This window comes from Ranitomeya variabilis, chromosome 4 (assembly GCF_051348905.1).
Source record: "Ranitomeya variabilis isolate aRanVar5 chromosome 4, aRanVar5.hap1, whole genome shotgun sequence".
Lineage (NCBI taxonomy): Eukaryota > Metazoa > Chordata > Amphibia > Anura > Dendrobatidae > Ranitomeya > Ranitomeya variabilis.
This window is the reverse complement of record NC_135235.1, coordinates 581,452,502-581,458,501: the sequence shown is the minus strand read 5'-3', so window position 1 is coordinate 581,458,501 and position 6,000 is coordinate 581,452,502.

The following is a 6,000-nucleotide window of genomic DNA, read 5'->3' as shown; positions in this document are numbered from 1 at the left end:
TGCCGAATCATGAACGGTGAATGGTTCACAAACTGTGTTGTAAATAGTTCGCACCCTATTAAGGGTGTCCCCTACTGGTTTTACAAGAAAAAGGACTCTTTGCGAAGAAACTGTTCTTGGAAGCAGTACAAGAGTTCATGCCTTACACGGACTTGCAACTTCAGCAGTTGCACTACCTCAAAGAGACTTGGTTCCCTCTTAAAGGGAATGTTCACCATTTGCCCTTAATGCACAATGTTGCTGTAAAAGAGAGTAAACAGAAATAATGTTTTACATAGAAAGTTATATGTAGCTAGTTAGTCATAGAAATTGTTTGATAATGTTGATAGAAATTGAGGACAGGGAGTGAACCCGTAGGGGTTAGTGGGTGAGTCCTCCTAGGAGCCATAGAGAAGATGGTTCAGCTTTCCTGTGCTAAGAAAAGAGGCAGTAGGCCTGGTCAGATAGATAGGCGGTCCTGCATAAGACAAATCAGAAATCAAGAAGAAAGTGTTGCACTTAGAAGAGAGAAATGAAGAAGAGTTAATTTATATTTTAGGAGTTTTATAGTAAGCCTTTAGTGGATCCAGCTTATACGTCCTTAGAGGCCAAGTTAAATTATTGTTCAGAATTTGCACTTAGTAGAATACCCGGCTGGGTAACAAAAGTTATTTATAGTGTGTTATTTAAAAAAAAAAAAATATATATATATATATATATATATATATTTAACCATGTTCTGTTTGCAACGTTCAAGTGTTCTTACCTCCCATAAAGGGAAGCTCTGTTCAAATTTACTTGTTTATTGAATTTTCAAAATTTGTATGTCTTTTGCTGACATGTATTGTTGTTTTCTTCCCAGTCCGGGAGTACTGGATTTAACTGAGGGGGAGTGCAGCGCCCCAGAGTCCTGGTCGTTGTAGTACTGATGCTCCGCCGCTAAGGGGAGTGATGGTACGTCTGATGGCACTGAAGGAGTTCACCTGACAAGGTATCACAGACACCAATACACTTCATAGTCTGGGGGTTAGATAGAAAGTTAGAGAGAAGCTGACTGGGTTGGAATCAGGCAACATCCTGTGGCAGAGGGTGTTGCAGGGGAAGATTCAGGGGGGTCCCTGTCAGGGGTGGGATCCTGACAGAGGCCTAGCGAAAAGGACAGAACGTTAAGGAACCGCGCCTGCACTACATCGCGGCGGTATCTCAAGAAAGGACAAGAAGCGAGGTTTATTGTGGAGAGTGAGAAACGAGATCAAAGCAAAAAGGAGATAACACCAGTAGGAGTCGTGCTGTAAGATCGAGGCAACATCCTACTGAGGCGCGTAGCCGGTGGCCGGAACGCCGAGGAAGTATTAAGGTACCTTCACACTAAACGATATCGCTAGCGATCCGTGACGTTGCAGCGTCCTGGCTAGCGATATCGTTGTGTTTGACACGCAGCAGCGATCAGGATCCTGCTGTGATATCGCTGGTCGTTGATTAAAGTTCAGAACTTTATTTGGTCGTCAGATCGCCGTGTATCGTTGTGTTTGACAGCAAAAGCAACGATACCAGCGATGTTTTACAATGGTAACCAGGGTAAATATCGGGTTACTAAGCGCAGGGCCGCGCTTAGTAACCCGATGTTTACCCTGGTTACCAGTGTAAAATGTAAAAAAACAAACAGTACATACTCACATTCGCGTCCCCCGCCGTCCGCTTCCTGCACTGACTGAGCGCCGGCCCTAAAGTGAAAGCACAGCACAGCGGTGACGTCACCGCTCTGCTGTTAGGGCCGGCACTCAGTCAGTGCAGGAAGCGGACGCCGGGGGACGCGAAGGTGAGTATGTAGTGTTTGTTTTTTTACATTTTACACTGGTAACCAGGGTAAACATCGGGTTACTAAGCGCGGCCCTGCGCTTAGCAACCCGATGTTTACCCTGGTTACCCGGGGACCTCGGCATCGTTGGTTGCTGGAGAGCGGTCTGTGTGACAGCTCTCCAGCGACCAAACAGCGACGCTGCAGCGATCAGCATCGTTGTCTGTATCGCTGCAGCGTCGCTTAGTGTGAAGGTATCTTTAGGCTCCAAGCATTACTTCAAACCAACGGCAGGACAGTTAATTATAGGTTGGCTGTCTCACCTAAATCATCTAAGCAGACATAGGGGGCAACTGTGGGAGAGGGGCGTCACTAGGGTCCCGGAAGAACTCTAGGCCTACCCGTCATACGGGTGCGTCCTAGCCATATCATCTGGGGGACGGAGAAGAACATCAGAACAGACATAAGTTGTGGGAAAGAACATCAGAAACAGACACAACAGTTGTGAGGACTATCCCGTTGTGCTCAGCAGGGAAGTACTACAACACACAGGCGCTAGAAGGTAGGCACAGATTTCCACCTGCAAAGGGAAATCTGGAGGTGCCATCGGACCGGCCGGTCTCAGACAGCCCTGTTAACCGTACTCTTTATTGAGGATCTTGAAGCCTTCAGTAAAGAGGTAAAGAGACTGCAACCCTGTGTCCTCGTTATTCATCGCGACCTGCACCACGCACCACCACCTACACCTTTCATTGGACGCTTAGCAGGGCCACGGCCCGGGTCTAGCCACCGTGACAACCCCAGAACTGAGACAGAGAGGCCCGGTACCGAGTACCCCGCGGCCCTGCGTCTGGTGGCGCTCCATATCAATCTGTGATTCTGCAGAGCTGGGACTGGCAGTGTCCTGTAGTCAGGGGTGAAAGTGCATAACCCCAAAGAAGACCTGAAACAACACCCAGTTGTACTGTAAAGCAGAGTTTTTCATACCACATTCCAAAAGCAAAAGAGTGATATATCATAAAAAGGAAAAAAAAAGGCACAATCAGGTGCGCGCAGAGATTTTTACAAGATATTTCAATGCAGAAAGGTCCTCTTTAAGTGATCTTCTAAATTCCCCTTGTAGCGGCATTTGCATATATCCAGAATTATATGGCAGTGAGAAACTGGGATTTGAAACTCTTTCAAAAACCCTTAAAAAGATGTATGTATCTGAAAAATAATAAAACATGAACAGAATAATAAAAATAAACCCCCCAAAAATGTAAAAAAAATATTACACAAAACATCATTTGAAGTCATAAAAATAAAAACTGCCTAGAAAGCAATGAAAGAGTTAACAGATGTCGTTAGGGCACAGCAGGAGAAATTTATCCAGAAACTTCAAAGCAATATGCTAGAAAAGAAGAAGTCAATCCTCTTAATATAAAAAAGCGTCTGGGCCCGTCTCCTCCCAGAGATAAGGAGATTCTGGCTCTGTGGACAATCCAGTGACATGGGGTACTAGGTCATGTAAGGACAAACAGATCTGTAATCCCTGAAACGCTTCATCACACTACAAGAGACCCCAGTATCTCCAGTCCAGTCCTGCTTCATGCAAGAGAAAGTTGGAGTCTACATCAAATTTTAACTTTTATATTATATTGGTAAAGAAGAGGAATAATTTAGGACCTTTATCAAATATCATGTCAAGAATAATATCTGGAGGAGTGGTGCAGATCCCAGCGCTGTCACCAGTTTGTCAAGGAACGCAACTCAGCTGTTTTCACTACTAGGCCGGTTATCTGGGAACTCACAGTGAGCATATGGTATATACACCTCAAATTCCAGGGCATGGAATATATATGCCCCGGTACAGTCATTGCAGACTGTACAGTAACAAAAGGGAACCACTAGCTGCCACCACCAATTGTTTGATTGGATACCCATTACAGGTAGCATATGGCTTCAAGCGTGCGGTTTACAGAGCAAAAGGAACAGAGCTATTAAATTTTATATATTTAATCCAGAAAGGTAGGTAGTGTTTATAAATAATATACAAAGATGAGTCAAGATGGGAACAAAACAATACAGTATATACAATTACATAAGATAAAAAGGAATAACAAAAGAAAATTATTAAACCTGATGTTGCAGGAATGGATGGCTCTTATGTTTATGGAGAGAAGCACTCCGATTAGGAAAGTGGAACACTCTCACAGCGAACTTATGTCTTTCAGAATGAACAATGGCAGACACTCCAACTCTCATTTTTATTAGATCGAGGTTACACCCACATTCCTCCCCTTGATGAGCTCATTAGGGAATGGATGCGAGATGTGCTGGGTCTTTTACAATTTTATGAGATCCCCAATTTATAGGATATCTTCGCCCCTGCAGGTCCCAGGTGGTAGATATTGTTGTTTCTTATCACGATTTTACCTATGAAGATGAAACATGGCATGGATAGCATCATCCATCAGCCAATATTAAATAAGAGAGGTTCTGCCTCTGAATAAATGAATCCCAGCTTTGGCCTATAGCTGTGGGTATGCTGTTGCAATTACCTGGTCAGTGGAGGTTGCCCCTACTTCAATGGAGGATGACATATCAGTTCTCTCTTATGTCCCCAGTTATAATTAGTTTCTCTCTTCCCCAGCTATAATTAATCCCATATGTTCAATATGAGGGTGATATGTCCCTTCCTCATAAAATAAACAAATAAACCAGTACTCTGTAGTGCCGTAGTATGCAAATATGAAATATAAAAATTTAATTGCATTGCTGCACTAGAAATATGAAAAATTGAGAATGCTTAGTGCATAAATTGGCCAATTCATGTGTACCTGGAAGCCACGTTAAGGCGTTTCTCATTTCCAGGACCTATCTTGATGCCAATCCTCTCTATAATGTATGGGGAATACATTATACTATATGAAGAACTATGGGGTGCATTATACTATGGGAAGTGAATTGTACTACATGGATGACAATAGCGGGGCATTATACTATATGGAGCACTATGAGGAATGTATTATACTATTTGGAGGACTGAGGAGTGTATTATACTATATGGAGGACTGTGGCAGTACATTATACTATATGGAGGACTGAGGAGTGTATTATACTATATGGAGGAATTGCAGCGTATTTTAGTATATGGAGGACTATGAGGAGTGTATTATACTATATGGAGGACAATGGGGAGTGTATTATACTATATGGAGGACTGAGGAGTGTATTATACTATATGGAGGACTGAGGAGTGTATTATACTATATGGAGGACTGAGGTGCACATTATAATATATGGAGGACTATGGGGTGTATTATACTAAACAAGCAAAATGCTGCCTATTCATCGAGTGATTGGATTGTTTATGTGGGAACAGAAATGCTTGTTCTCAGCAGCACATCACCGGTGTAAACTGTAGATGTGCTGCTAATAACATGATCCTGTATGGGGACAGATTGATCTAATTGTGATTGTTCTGTCCCCATCATTCTTTCCCAGTTGGTGTAAAGAGGCTGGGAAACAAGCAAACGACTTCACTATTGTCGATCACACTCGTTTAGCAGCCTGAGATTAACGCATGTAAATACAGCAGAAATGCTTCGCAGGGAGAACAGGCAAGGATGATGACAGTTGTAGTTAGCACCCGGCGCCTGGGAATAGCGCTAACTCTACTGCTTTTCCAGCCGCCAGAGCATTTAATACTGGTATGTGTAATGATTTTTAGGGTTGATGTCAGCTCCGTAATGTCAGCTGCTATCAATCCCTGGTGTAAGTAATTGAGAGGTGTCTATCAGACACCCCCACTACTAGCCCAGACCTGGCGAGATCCAGCGACTCTAAAGAGCGGTGACGGTAGTAACAATACCGCTCTTCACAGTCGCCGAGCTCAGCGCGAGACCCGGAATATCTGAAGAGTGGTGACTTTACTGAGTTACTGATGTCACCGCTCTTCAGAGTCACCGGGTCTCGTGCTGCGCAGCGGAGCCAAAAGTGGCTGTAGGCAACGTTTATGGAGCATCAGAATGAGGTTCCATAGCCTTTGGTTGTCTCAATCCCTTCATTATCTGCGAGATCCAGTTATGTAGGTAAAGTAGCGGCTTTTCTTGGTACTGCAACTAAAAGTAATAAATTGGACTGAGCTGTAATACCGGATACAGCTGTAATTATATGTTATATAGTCGTGTTACACTCCCCTCACTTCTTGTAACCTACAAGTGTACAAAGATATTATA